Source organism: Lonchura striata, chromosome 5 (genome assembly GCF_050655825.1).
Source record: "Lonchura striata isolate lonStrDom1 chromosome 5, ASM5065582v1, whole genome shotgun sequence".
Classification (NCBI taxonomy): Eukaryota; Metazoa; Chordata; class Aves; order Passeriformes; family Estrildidae; genus Lonchura; species Lonchura striata.
Window position 1 is genome coordinate 34,093,900 of NC_140707.1, and position 15,744 is coordinate 34,109,643.

The 15,744-nt window shown below is 37.3% G+C and overlaps 1 protein-coding gene across 1 annotated transcript in view; it reads left to right on the top strand.

Annotated features, from left to right (window-relative positions):
* Nucleotides 1-15,744, top strand: part of LOC110472148 (astacin-like metalloendopeptidase) — a 305,051-nt gene that overhangs the window by 25,204 nt on the left and 264,103 nt on the right. The window contains exon 14 of the mRNA XM_031504939.3: nt 15,314-15,470. The gene's annotated coding sequence lies outside the window, so the exon portion shown is untranslated. The remainder of the gene's footprint in view (nt 1-15,313; nt 15,471-15,744) is intronic.

The window sequence follows — 15,744 nt, forward strand, 5'->3', positions numbered from 1 at the left end:
AGGCAATGACAGCAACTTCTTAGTTTATGTACAGAATATTTGCATATCATTCTTGACTGAATGATGGATTGTTAGCAAATGGCTGTCAATTTTGACACAGTTTCCTGGCTGGTTCATCAAAAAGACAAAGTATGAAATAGTTTTCTGGCAGACTAAGTAATCATAGGCCATGAAGCTTGAATATGCTTTGTTTCCAAAATGTAGATGTCTCAAGAGCAATTTTGAAGCATATGGATGGGACAGCTCTGTTGGTTTGTTCAGAAGGCTTTATTCTCCAAAACCAGTAAACTTTTGCCTAGTCTGGGTATGGTATTTTTGTCAGTGTTCCACTTCCTGTCCTGGAATTTTGTATAACGTTACTGCATGCTAAAGAGTCTTGTGTTTTAACAGTAGGGAAAACTGTTCTCTGTAAAGGCTTTGGGATGCTTCTAGATGAAAGGTGTTATGTAAATTGTTGGCAGTTTTACTATTTCATACAGTGTGAACTGATGAAAGACAGGAAAGGAGTGGCATTTACCTCTCAATATAATATATAACTTGCCTTAGGTAGGACCATTCTTTTTACTGAACACTTCATTCAGTCCCAGTGGAAAACCAGTGGTGGCATCTGCTGTTTTCATGACAAGCCAAGGAAGATGCCATGTCTCTGAATGGCTGCCTGCCCCCGATGGCAAAACAGCAAAGAAGTAATGTGAGAAACAGCTCTGCTGAAAATAACTTCAGTTATCATCACTGGAGCGTGTGGATTCATTCCTACCACAGGTCTGCTTCCCCTAAAGCAAATCTCTTCTCCCACCATGGTGGATTGGTGCCATGATTCTCTTGGGCATTCCCAGTTCCTTTTTTTATTTTTTACTACAGGAGCAGCATAAGAGAACAGGGTAAAGGGGAAGGGAGAAGCTGCTAAAAGAAATATACCATTATATGACAAAACTACTGACTAAATAGGATACTACTACTATTAATAGTAATAATAATTTTAAAAGTAGCACAGCTTCTTACTTTTTCTGGAATCCTGTAATTTGAACACATAGAAATATTGCTTCCAGTTTTTTTCTGTTCAGTGAGAGACAGTAAAGGAGAGAGAACATAACACTGCACTATATCATAGCCACTTTGCTCAAAATTTAGCAGGGAGAAACAAAAGCCGGAACCACACTCATTGTGGTTGAAAATCTGCATAGGATGAGCATTGTGGCCCAAAAAGAAGGCATCAGTACCACCTCTGAGCAGCAGCTAACCTTTGGGCAAACCTGAATACTCACCCATTAATTGTAAATTAATATAAAATTAGATAAACTGTAGAATTTGAGACTCCAAATAAAAATATGCTGTGATCAAGAAATCATACAACAGCTGCCTGAACTGAGAACTGGTCACAGTTTATAGCAGAATTAAAAACCCATTTCAAGTGAAAAGGTAGAAGGAGCAGACAAGTAGTCTAGATTGGTTAGTTTTACACTGGGAAGTTGAGTAAATAAGTACAGAGCAACAAAAAATTCATGATGCATCAAGGCAACAGCAGAATTCTTTTGACAGGAAGCAGAATTTGCTTCCACTGTCTCTGGACAAAGTGTTTAATCTAATCCTGAGGAAATGAAACACTTTGCAAGTGTACCCAGTAGTAATGCAAGGTCTGCAGATGTTAATTTGAATCCAGTATTGTCAGTGTGGGAATCAGTATTTAAACAGGATCTGAAACAGCTGTGGAAGAGCCTTTGCAGTCAAATTTTGCAGCTAGGTGTTTGTGTGCAGAGATATGCTTTTATATATATAAATATGCTTTTAAATATTAATATATTGTATACATGTGTGTGTGTATGTGGTTTTGTGTGTATTTACACATAAATATAGAGATCTTGTTATCACTGGGTATTTTGTAGAATAACTGGGAGTGTCCTCAAAAGCATCACACTCAAAGTTGAGATCAAGCAATGAAGAATAAGAGTATCATATCAAGGTATATATTTTTATCTGGAATTTTTGAAATTATGGGAAGAGCCTCCCAAATTACAATGGTGACCTCCAACAGGTGCACCAGCTCAGAAGCACAATTTAGTGTGCACAGCAACAGATACTGTGAAAATTATTTACTGCTGGGCAAGGAAACAGCACTGTTGGTAGATAAGTGATTGGTGATTCTTTTAAATGTCTGGGAATATTTAAAATTTATTTTTGAGCAAGTGTGTGAAAAACTATTTTTTGTAGTGGGGTAGTCAAGGAACTGGTTTCATGTACAGGAGATAATTTGTTTAAATAATAAGAAAATCCATTGAGGAAGTAGTTTTCAGTGTACATTTTCAACCCAAGAGACACAGGTGACCCTGACAGTGACCTTATGGAATGCTACAAAAGCTGTAATGTAAATATTGTTGAAAGGAATGCTGTATCCAGTGGATGGTTCCACTTTCTGAAAGGGCATAAAGTTACTCACTAAGGGCATATTGCCTCTCACTAAATACAGAACTACAAATTACTGGACTGTTGGCCTGATGTGCACTTTTCAAAGCTCATGAGTTAGTGTTTCCAGAGTTTTGCTGAATTCAATACTGAAATGGAAATTCTATATCCAAATGCTGGCCAAGTTTGGTAATGTTCCCACTTAGAAAAGTGATGTAGACTCAGACTCTATTCTGAAAGCTTCTCACTGTCGAGTGGAAGGGTGCAAGATTTATCTGAACCACATAGTTAAAATTCTGCTCTGGTACAACTCTGAGCAAATGCATTGCCTACCTCTTCCTAGACTTGCATTAGCATTATTAGGACACTTAAATATTTAATGTAACCTTTTGATGAAAAAAACTGCTTTGGTATAAAAGGAAAAGAAGACATGCTGAAAAACATTTAAAATAAAATGAATGACTGTAAGCAGCAAAAAAGTATTCATCATGCCAAAGTGACACCAATTTAAATTGAAATTTTTAAAAAATATATCTGGTGGGAAGAAAACTGCTGCAGGTTTTGGACTACGAAAGCTGACACAGAAATGAGCTGGTGCTGGGAATCCCTCAGAAAGAAGCCACTTCATAGCTGGGGAACAGATGCACTTCTGCCTTGCATATTCTGGCAGATACATTCAGGTTTCCTGCTGCAGGCATGTACAGAAGGTTTCCAAGTATCAAAAGGCTGAGTCTTACATCACCACTTTGCAAAAAAAGAAAAATGGGTAATATGGCCTGGGGCAGAAAAGGCGCAGGCAGGAAGTTACAGAGCCACTGAGACAGAAGCATGGAACGTGGTCCTCTAAGCCACCAGCTCTGTAAAACATGGTAATTTTTCATTCCTAAAGTGCCATCCTCGGTGGAGTCTGGTGCAGTGGGCTGATCATTCACAAGCAGCAGAAACAAAGGCTGTCTGCCTCCTTCCTCCTCTCTTGAGAGTATGCATTGCTGTTTTCCTGATGGAGCTAATATCAATCCTCTAGTGAATGATACTTTAGTGAAGAGTTTCACGTAAGGTTTTTCTTAAGCAAAGTAAAACTTGAGATTAGGTTTGGTGAAAGCATGAGTACTTCCATGTGGAACTGAGAAATGTTGGCATCTTGTCCCCTCTCTGAAGTGATTTTAATTATCCTGAAGGCAGACAATTTCAATTAAAATGTAATATTGCAATATAATAAATATTACATTGAATCCTTAAACAAACCTGTTTCCCTGCTGAACTATCACCTTCTCATTCATGTACTCTTACAGTTTTTCCCCAGGAGATGCTGGTTTTTCAGTATGATCCCAGTAGGAAAAGGATCCAGACTCTGCAAAATATCTTTTAAAACACTTTTCATTTACACTAACATAAGGAAGAAAGGATGGTACAGATAATTTTACATCCCCTTAGATTCTGGGAAGGCTGAACTGCACAGCATCAGCAGAACTCTGATCAGAACGCAGCACACTGTGCAGATCCCATCCATGGAAAGATCATACAGCATTTTGACATTTGAGCTCTTGCAGGATTTTCTCAAAAGAAAACAACTCCATTCATCATTTTTACTGTCAAACAGAAAGTTCTCATGAGAACTTCTTGCTGCACTTTTTAGAGAAAGGCAAGGGCAGGCAGGTGGTGCAGTTGCCGCTGCTGGGTTGGGTCTGCCATCAGCTGGCCGAGTTCTGCTGTGGCACAGGGACATGCCCAGCATGGCACTGGCCTGAAGACTGAGCTGTAACTGGAACATGGAACAGCACAGCCTGTGCCTGCTGAGGGTAACATGCTGCACAATGCTCTTCTTGTTCCAATCATTCTGCTTAGATAATTCAGAGAACAGCTAATTGCATACTTCCCTCCCTCTCATGCATCTCATCCTTTTACATAATTTTCAGGGATTTAGCTATCCTTAGGAACATGTATTTCCCCCCCTTTGTTAAACAAGGCTTGAGAAAAATTGCAGTAGGCAGACTCTTGAAGAATTAATTCTAGGTTTTACAATCTATGTGGTGCAAGCCTGGACAAAATGTTCAGAATTTTAGTCGGTCTAGAAAAGTTCCCAGAATGGTTGAACTTACCAGATTTAACTTAATACTGAGCCTTAGTGATTAATCTTATTGGTACCAGACAAATTGGCACCAAATACTGATTCATGCAGGTGCTATAGAATGTTTTCCTTATTATAGAATGGTTTCCTTATTTCCTTTGATATTTGGAGGGGGGGAGCTGGGGAGGAGGGTTTGTTTTTGTTTGGTTGGTCAGTTTTTGAGATGATCTGTCTCAAAACTAAGCTGTTCCTCTTGATTTCCATTATCCTTTGTTGTCTTCTTCATTACCAGGTGGCAAAGATTTTACTGCCTTTTTATTGCCCAGATGCATTAGACCAGCCCTTCATATTGTTCCAGTTGTCTTTTTGGGTTTTTTTTCTCAAGTAAAATTGTCTTTCTTTGTTCCTTCAAATATTTCCGAGAAACACTAGATAGACTTTGTGTAATTAGCCTTTGTGTAAACCTGTCCAGGTTTACACTATTTTTCATTTTCTATCCCCCTCTCAGTTACTTGTTGCTTTTTTTCATTGCAGCTTTCATATGGGGACTTGTTAGTGCCAAGGAATTGAATCTGACAAGAAAACTGACAAGATAAGACAAGCAGTTATGCAATTGAAAAGGAACATTTCTAAAACTGAGCTTTTGGTTTTGTGATTTTCTACCTTGGAAGGTTCTAACTGAAAAGGTGGAAATGTAACAAAATCACAAAACCGATGAGTAAACTTTCAGTTTCTTAGAGTTCAGCTTCGAAATATTAAGTTCCAAGCCATGCTTCCACTTGAGACTCTTTTTCCTCTCTACCCACCAGTTTCTGGGGTATCTTAATAATTAAGCTTCTGAGGTGCTAAGCTGTTTTTCAAAGAATTTTTCTAGTGCAGGAATGAGTCATTTGCTGTAAACTAGACATATCTTTGTATCCTATTGCAGTTCTGTGTTAAATCAGTATGTATAAAATAAGTGGTTGATACATATGCAATAGTTCTTGGGTTTATTTTATTTTACATTCTTCACAGGTAAATCGGCAGTGCTCATTTTTTTTTATTTAACAAAATCTTCCTCAGCAAGAAGATTCCAGGAAATGAAAACACTAGAGAGAATGTGTCTCTTAAGAGTTGTTAGCTTAAATTTCCCAACTGTGCTAGAATCTTGTCTAAAAGCTTCAGCTTACCACAGAGACATTCTGGAATAATTCCTGATGGGAATTTGGGCTTGTGATAGCTCTCAGCTTATACCAACAATTATTATTAAGAATTGTTACTAATTTCAATTTTAATAATTTTAAGTATATTGCAAGCCAATATAGGAGCTCAGCTAGGAACATCAGAGAAAAAAATGTTAGAATAAATAGAGTTCTGACAGTTGCTGGTGTTTTACATGTGGGGTCATTTAGCCCCGCTTTCAATTACTTATCTTTAAAAGTGATTTACTGCAGCAGTGCTTACAGTCTTGCTCTCTTCTTTGAGATTAACTGCTGTTAGCACCAATTTTATTTAAATTTATATAAATTTAACTTTAAAGTTATCATTAGAGACAGAAGAAAAACAGTTTAAAGGAATTACAGTAATACCTCTTATTTCTGTGAAAATACAATAATTTGGCTGTCAGGTTTCTACAAAGCAACAAGAATTAAAATTCAGTGTTACTATGTAATCTGAACTTCTCTTTAAAAGGAAAGAGAACAATTCTCTGAGTCCAGTCTTAGAGATATTTTCAATATAAGTTCTTGGTTTTTCTGATATCCCCATAAATATCTTCTGGTCACTCTGACCTGTGATAAAATTTCTTTCTAACCATCAGCACGAGGAGGAGTTAAATCTCAAGTTCATGAGCTAAACATCAGTTTATAATTGTCAGTGCTTCAGGAAAGAAGACACTGGTGTGATGAGATGAATCATCCAACCAGCCAGAAATTGGCCATCCTGGGCTCTCCATGCAGAGCCACAAGAATGGCCAAGGGCATCCTTGTATGAGGAAGGGAACTAGGAGTGTTTAGCCTGGAGAAGGGAAGACTCAAGTTGCTTCTTATCCAAATGTATAAATATCTGAAGGGACAGTGTTATAAGGATGTACCCAGACTCTTCTTAGTGCCTAGTGACAAGAAGCAATGAACACAAACCTTGAGGCAGTAAAATATGATGCTTTTCTGCTGTAGCTGAACATCAGAACATGTTTCCCCAGAGAGGCTGTGAAGTCTCCATCCTTGGAAATATTCCAAACTCAATGTAGTCAAATATTCAAACTGGATGCAGTCTTGGGCAACTTGCTGGAGCTTACCCAGCTTGATTATGCAAGCACAGAAGGTCTCTTCCATTCTCACTTCTGAGAAAAATAAACACTAAGTACTCATCTTACGTCTGAATGTTTAGTGGTCCTTCGAGCCCTTCCTAACAGCTTTCGTTCTGAGTTTAGAACATGTTGTGGCCTTCCTTCTTTTATATTTATATTCCCACATTCCTTAAATGTTGAATCTACCCCCAGACTACTGTGTAGAATTTGGCAGGGTCTGTGCCACGCGTTTGTTTCTGGCATCACAAAAGGGCTGTCTGTTTTCCTTGAGTGCAGCATCTCCAAGGGACACAGACTCCAGCAGAGAACTATCAGGGATCTCAGCCTTTGGGAGGCTGTGGTTAATGAGAGAAGACAGCTTCACTGGGCATTTCTGTCAGGTTTGCCCTCTTTCTAGACTGATTGCTTTCTGCCAAGTGATTTTCAGCCTTCTTAGGAATGTGCATCTTTGCCTGAAGATGAAATTCTATGATTTCCTTGAAACCTTGTCACTTTACCCTCCTATCTCCCTGAACTCTTCAGTTCGTCCAATGTTGACTCAAGGGACAGCAGTTTGTCACTGAGCCCCTTAAGCTGCCTGAGCTATTTATGCCGCTTGCCAATGGAGCAAGTTATGATATATGGAGTTTTAAAGGGTTTTGACAATCAGGAAGTGACCACTGAGAATCCCATAATTTTATCCATTTACAAATGATGTTACAGTCCAGGTGAACTTTTCTTTGTCCTTTCCTGCCTAGCATTGCTCTGGTCCTCATACTGGACATTGCTCAACATTCCCCATAGGATTGTCATGGCTAATACTGTGCTGTGATGATGAGCACTGCAGAGAATGATTCTTGTCAAGACCACAGTCCAACAAGTCTACCTAGAACAAAATTAGAACGAACAAGTAGTTAATTTCTAAACCTCCAAATTTCACTTAGACTTTGAATAGATTGCTTAAAATTAACTTGAGAGAATAGGAATAAAAGATGAGCATTTTTTTGCTATTCATAAGGTTGGAAGCATAGTAAAAACTTTGGAATAGGATGGCAAGTTGTAATTCTTGAGAGATCCATTAAGCAAACTCAAGGACTTGGTAGAAGAATTTGTCCTGTGGAAGCATTTCTGAATTGCATTCTGATACAGCAGAAAAGACATTAAAAACCCTAAGAAATAAGATAAACTGACTGTGCTACTTTTTATACACAAGGAACTTCGTGGTGAAGCTTAGTCCCCTAAATCCTTCACTGCTAGGTAGCAATAGGACAAATTTGTCAAGAGAAATTAGTACTTGCATAAAAAATAGCCTGTTACTTGAAATCATGTCAGCTGCAAATTCTATACTCATGATAAGTTTACTAAATGTTTTAATGGGTCTTGTGCCAATAATGAGCTTATAAAATATATGACTTGTACCTTGTAATGTAATGAGTTGGCCAAATGCATTGATTTCCTTTCAGTTTCAAGGCATCAAGAATTTCTAATGTAATGGGCTTGTTTGCAGGCTGTGCAAGCTTTCCGAGAGATGAAAAGGTTGTGACTGCACTAAATGTGAATTATTCAGTGTAAACAAATTTCTGTGCAAAGCAAACTAAAGTAGTCACTCCGCTCTATTTTATTCTTCCTGTATTTTAAGCCTCTTCAAAGGATAACTCTTATCAGCTTTGTTATTGCCCTTTAATGATGCTAAGGTTATTGAGGAAGGGAGAAGCAATAAGAATGCTAATTGCTTGCTCAGACATCTATCTCACATTTCCATCCTACTCAAGGTTTTCAGGAGAGAAACCTTTTTAGCAACTTGTAAGAATATTCTATTATTATTCTATTTAGAAACATCTAGCAGATAGCCCAATAGTTGGACAATCTGCTTTAATAAGAGACTTGTATGACTGGAAGTAATTAATCCCCATGCTGGTTTTTCCCTGACATTTTTTATTTACCTCTCCCCACAAGAGGATTATCCATTTAATTATTGCAGTTTGTTATGTTTCTGCAGACAAATGGGATGCAGAAACAGCTGTTGGAGGAACTGCTGCAGGAGTCCACTATGTTGTTCTTTGCTCAGTGGCTATTCCAGAGTGTATGAGTGAATCAAACACAGTTTTTCAGATCTCCTGATTCTATGGGCTGACATGGAAAATGAGAGAGAGAAAGGGAGAGTTAGACAAAAGACCATGAAAGGCAAAGAACAAATTATGGGAAAAACTTGATGGTTCCTATCCTGTGTTCAAGGAGAAAGACAATCACTGTAAAATAGACTGTTCTGTACTACTGGAAATCTTACTGAGAGATATCCCAGGGACACATAGAGGAGAAGAAGAAAAATCTCTAAACTCCAGAAGATGAAGAATGCAAGTCTCTAAATCAGTCTCTAGGCAGTCTCAGATGTGATATTTTTTGTGATAATTGTTGTGATATTCTGCTCCAGGATACATCTAAAGTTCAATAGAAATTGAAATCTTTATCAAACAAATCAGGGAAAAGTGAGACCAAGCTAATTGCTCAGTTCTGCTTCTGATTAATGAAGGATTATTCCTGTCGTAATTTTCATCTTAATTTTTTTTGTCTCATTGTACATTTTGAATTATTTCAAAATTCCTCTTTCTCAATTCTGTTTTTGCTAAGTAAAACCAAAAGACATTTCTCCAAAGAGAAAACCAATTTTTTTTTCTGCTCTAAGTTCTATTTCAATACCTCTCAATATACAGAAATATTAGACAAAAATTCTAGAACATAAGACTGGATTACTGCATAATTCATTGCTAATTTCTACAGACACATTTTCTTGTTACAGCTGAAGTAAACTCAAGGACAGAACTGTACATTTGCAGCAAGAGAATTTGTTTAATTGAAAAATTCATTATTGCCCATATTTACATGGGTGATAAATGCAAAACATCTTCACTTAGGAATATCTCATATTCCTACACAATGTCACAAGAAGTTCAGCCAGCAATATGAATTAGCCCTATAGAAACAGAATGCATAGCTGGAATATTCAGTATTGGGCAAAACCCACTCCTAGTGCCACGTGAGCTGTGGGCTGGAGTCCAGGCAGCCCATGTGCTGCAGAATGGAAGGTGTAAGCACCTGCAGTGAGCCGTGGTGGCAGTCACCAGCTGCGGTGTGTGCTGCCTGCTGCTGCCTGCAGGTTCCCTGTGCTGCAGGATCCTGCTCTCCCTTCACATCTGGCACAAAACCACATGTGTTCACCCTCACCAAGTCCAGTCTGAGACATCCACCCCAAGTTTAACATGTTTACACTGGCCTGGGCCATCATGACAGAAGTAGGTCAGGGAAGCAGGAATATGACACCTCAGAGGGTGGCAACCTAAACAAGAATATACACAGAACAGTGTAGTATTTGTTTTTTTTCGCTGAGACCTAGTTGGATGTCATATAGGAAAGGAAGTGCTGCAAAAGTGTGAGAAGGAATAGAACCTGAAGAAATGATCCCTGTGTGAAATTACAGTGCCTCAGTAAGAGGTTTCACTGTGGTAGAATTGCTTTCACTTTCAATCAAGATTTATTTAAGAAGACTAATTTCTATCTACTTTTATTTTTAAAAGCTGTTGTTTCTTTGCATCTTAGTTCTGAAGGTCCTAAAATAAAAGTAGAAATACAATTCAGAAAGCTTCAGAAAGTTACCCATGACAGAAATATATGGCAACATACTAAATTATAGACACAAGGCAGTTCTACAGTTTTCTGAATGTCCTGATAATAAGAGTCCCCTTGAGCTCAGAATTTAATACACCGGCATAGCAGACAGTAAATCATGGAGTCAAGAATGCAGGACAAACTACTAGAATGAGAAGTTCTGCTTTGGAAAGCAGTGAAGAACATGATTCAGAGCTATGCAGTGTAACTCAAAGGAAGCAATTTGTAATGTATCTACAGTGGAATCCAAATCCAATTTGTAACATATCTACAGTGGAATAACCAACATAAATAGAAAGTTGGTAGTATGACAAATAGCAACACAAGAAAATTAGTATTTTTTGGGTGGCTTGTCTGCCTTTTATATGTATGATCTTAGAATAAGAGAGCTCTGCAGTCTAACAGAGAAAGCTATACTGCAGACAGCAATCAGACTAAAACTTTTACTAAAGAAGTTCATTAACTTCTGGAAAAACTTTATGAATGTGCTAAATTAATCTCCCTGAGGCTTTTAAATATAGAAAATATCTTCACATAGCTCTGCTGGAGGTCATAGCTTTTTTCAAGAATTTAGTTGATAAAATTCAGTGGTTTATGAAAGGCAAAGTTTGGTGAGATTATTGCAAGATTCTTCTGGCCTGAAAAGCTACAGCACTTCTTGGGGGATTTTATCTACAGAGCCAAAGTAAGTCCATGCTTGTGTGAGGAATTCTGAATGACACAGTTATATGGATTTTATTTGCTGTCATGCAGTGTGTAGAAAGTAGACAAGTTATTCACAATTATCTCAGAAACAGAACCAAATATGCTATTGATTTTGTTTACACAATTCATACTGATATTATTTTCACTTTCACTTTCAATCAAGAAAAGATGTCTCTTTATTGTAGTCTGGCTTCTAACACAAATTGTTCAGGGGTGGTATATGCAGGATATATCCAGGATACTTTAGCACTGGAGAAAGTTATCTGAATGCGAGTCCTTTTTTTTTCTTACAGAAATATGTTATATATATTTATCACATTATAACAGTAAAGAAAACTTACTAAGGAAAATAATTTGTAATATAGCTTCATTCATTCCGTTCTAGCAGAGATTTCAGATTTTTTTCTTTTGTAAAGAGCATGTGCTTTTTATTCCAATAGAAGACAACTTGTTTCTCAAAAATGGAAAAGCAGTAGTAAGCTTCTGTTAAAGTAAAATTGAAAGAAGAGGAAATATTGCTTCCTGTTGCTATTTAACTTCATGTAGTGGAGATATGTAAATGGAGAAATGTTGTTGAACTGGAATTCTATAGCATCAGACAAAAGTCTATTGAATGCCATATTATGTTCAGTGTTTTAAAAATAATCATTCGGTGTCAAACCCTTATATCAGTTTTCTTGCTATATATTAATGAAACAATAAAACTATTTCTGAAATTTAGTTTTGTGTATATATTTCAATGAATATGTGATGCTTTCTTACTTTTGAGTTAACCAACATTTTTCAACTGTTTGAAAAATGAAAAGTGCTTTTAGTATCAGTGGAGGAATAAGAAATACAATGCAAAATCAAAGGTTGAAAAGTTAGATTTTACTGAATAGGTTCAAGAAAAGTCAATTTTTTTTCTTAGTTATTCACATAAGCAGATCATCACAACATGAAAACAACTGAATAGATAAGAAAAACAAAAAAATCAGAGGCTGATAAAGACCAATCTTCATCAGGGGAATGGTAAGATATATCTTTACATGTCACTTTTCTGGTTTCATGATAGTTTAAAACAAAAATGCTTTTTGTAACCTAAGAGTGTTAGGTTGCAAAAACCTAACATTAGTAGTTATATATTTGAAAAATTATTGCAATTCATTTTGCTTCCTGTGTAGTGACAGATAAAGCAGAACACATTTGGCTCCCAGACACCATTAAATGTTCCTTGATCCCAGATACTCTTAATAACACCCACCTTCCATAGGGATAGATGCAAGACAACTTCTTTCTCCAGTTCATTTTAGATTGAAAATGCTACTAAATGTGTCATTGTGTTCTGTCCTTTGCAGGTTCCTTTCTTTCCCTGCTCTTAAGAATCACTGAGACTTAAATGCCCATTTTTTACACTTGGTACAATATTTAATTCATCCATATACAATCAGACATTAGCATGAAGCAGGGATCTTTTTAGCAAAGAGACCAAGCACCAAAAGGGGAAGATGCTCACATTTCTTTCTGTCACAGCTCAGAGCTCAAACTCAGCTCCCAAGCCCACGAGATGTGGTCACTCAGGGCCATTACAGCCCTTGGTGAAATCAGGGCCCTGGGAGAGCCATGCATCAGTCCTGGCATGGAGGCCTGAAGATGGCATGTTCCAGCACAATTCCTAACCCAGAAAATATAGGAATCAGGAGCTTGAAGTCTTATTTTCACCTGCTTAGCCATGACCACAGTTATTGAGAGGTCTCCACAAAATCCTTATTTTCTGTTGGATGCTTTTGCTTCACTAAACTTCAATGATGAGGAGGTTAAGAAATTAATGCAAAACTTGAACGATGGAAATTTATGGATTTTTTTCCTACCAGTAACTGTTTTTCACATACAGTTATCTCTGGTCTGGGTGACAGTCTGCAACAGAAACACAAAGTAGCTCAAATAGCTGGTCTCCATGGTCTTTGATTCTGAGGTGTGAGAAAAAGATGGGTTGCCTATATTTTATCAGATTCTCTGGATTTTTCCAAAGCCATCTGTGTGCACAAATAAAAAGGCATGTTGGTGCATGTACAGTAACAATTTGTTGATGGTTTGGTGTAGAATGAACAGACTTACTTATGACCTGTTTCATCTGTTTAGTCTTAACTTATTTGTGTTTCAAAGAAAATCGACTGTTGGAAAAGAAATGAGAATATTTTTACAATGTTCTGTGTTGATTTTTCTTGTTAAGACTTTAATAACCAAGGGCTCTTCTTAGCTAAAATGTTGCAGCTCTTTGAAATCTTCACTTGAAGCGTGCTGTGTGTCCCTTGGTAATCAGGGTGGAATTAACTGCAGTTTGTAGCCCAACCTGTCTTTGCTCACTGCTTGGAATCATGGTGTGAACAGCAGCTGCCTTTGAGGTAGCTGTTCTTCAGCAGTGTTAAATGGGATATGCTGTGGCATAATAATTAGTTTAGAAAATTTGAATTTCTTTTAAAATTGATTCATTCCCTGCTGGCTAGACTTTCTGGAAAGAGCTAGGATTTATCCACTTTTGTCTTCTACTGATATTGTTTACACTGCTGAGCTCACATCCTATCGTGTTCTGCCAGTCTCGCTAATCCTTCTGCACGAGCTGTGTGATGCGTAGGAAGCATGAGAATCTATTGGGTGCTAGATTTTATAGATTTTATTACCTGGTACAACTTTAGTCCTTGGAATTATGATTACTGCATTTCTAAAGGAATGTTGTATCACACTATTTCAGTGATTCTCCCTAGGGAAATTACACTTCCATCCTACATCATTTGAAACCATTCAGAAAATCTTCTAAGAATGCATAGAAATATAACACTATCAAAAGTTTATTTTGTCTAGTAAGATGTTCTGATCTAGTTTCTTTCTTGCTGTGCCTTTGTAAGCCGGTGTATCTATCCTTGTAGTTGCGAATCTAACACTAAGTTTAAGGTAATAATGAAATATTATAATGTATCTTAAAAGACTTCATGTAGAGATTACCATGACATCACTATTGCTGGGTTATGAGAAACCTTTTGCATTGAAAATGTATAGAGACTCAGGGCTGTGACTGCATCATTGGGGAAAACTGTATGCAGTGTATCTATACTAATGGCTGAAGCTGCCTCCTCTGGCATTTTGCATGCAGAGGAGGTAAAAAACTGTTGGACTAATTATTAAAACTGTCAAGAGATTTAATGAAGCCACTGACTGGCAGGGAAGGCATGCTGCGGGTTCTTGGATGTAACAAGAAACACCTTATGTTTCTAAGTCACTGACCTTATTTCAGCTATTGTCTGTAAGAAGAGAAACTGGCTTTTGAGAGCTTTCTTTCATCTGAGCATAAGATGACTTGGATTGTAGCAAAGCAAAGGCCTCTTTCTAAGTGACCATTCAGAGTGCTGGCTGAGAAACTTGAAATGCCTTTGTGTAAGCAATGAAAAGATCGTCCAGAGCAGCTCTCTGGACAAAAGCTCTGCCTTTGAAGGAAGCTATATACAGGGAACAGAATCCAAAATGCTGTTTTTCACATTCAGGAGGTAGGTGAGCATTCCTTACAAGAATTTTCCTAAAGAACTAAGCACAGACAACAAAGGATGTAGGGCAAACCTCACAGACAGGGAACTCTTTATTTCTAAATGTTTAGAGAGCAATAGCTCAAAGAAACCCCAGTTAAAAGCAGAACAACACCATTTTAGATACTCATGCATGGTCCCAAGACTTAGGATCCAAATTCGTCGTGTCAGATGCTGGGGTTCATAGTCCGGATATTGTGTTCTTGGAGTGTTTAAGTAGCTCACAGGGTATATTGAGTATGTGTCTGCTCACAAAATGAGAGATTTTGACCTCTGGTCATTGAAAGGGGAAACATTTTGGGTGTAAATTTATTGTGAAGTGGCACATGTTTTTCTTTCTGAGCTTGCAACCATGGCTTCAAGAGTGATTGAAAACTGTGACTCATTCCTTATTTGGATGAATTAGTTTTGTCACCCTCTATTTTTATACACATCTGTCTTTCTGACCCTTCAGTACTAATTTTTAAAAAATAATGTTAAACTAACCTATAATTTCAGAGTTAACTCCTCAAATGTTAGGAAGCTTGTTAGGTCAAGTTTTATAGGAAAGCTTGATTTATCATGAGTGCGTATATTGTATATATTATAATATAGATGGCACACTATACACTTTCAATTCAGTGAGGTTTTTGGGTTTGACTTTTTTCCTCACAGAGCCCTTTTATCCCTTCAGTGATGGAAAAAAAAAAAGAAAAATAAGATGCAGGAGAAAAAGAGAGAGAGATAATGGGACTGAAGCCTGATGGTAGGAGGAACACAGAAAGGAATATACAGATTGAAAAGAATAGAAAAAATACAACCAATTATAAAGGTAACTTGTTTTTTCTACTGGATAATACTGAATACCAATATGCTTAAAATGACTGGAAAGTTTTATTAGTAAAGTTAGTTTAATTTTTACTTCTTGATTCTGAGTGAAATCGACAAATACAAAGTTGCTGCTGAAAATCATGACTTTCCTAATTAACATCAGTTGGAGCAATCATTATCCTCTGGATTAAATCCCTGTGCTGAGAAAGAGAGAAATTCAGAAGAGATCATTAGCAAAAAGTAGTTGACCATGTACCTCTGATGAACTTTAGTAA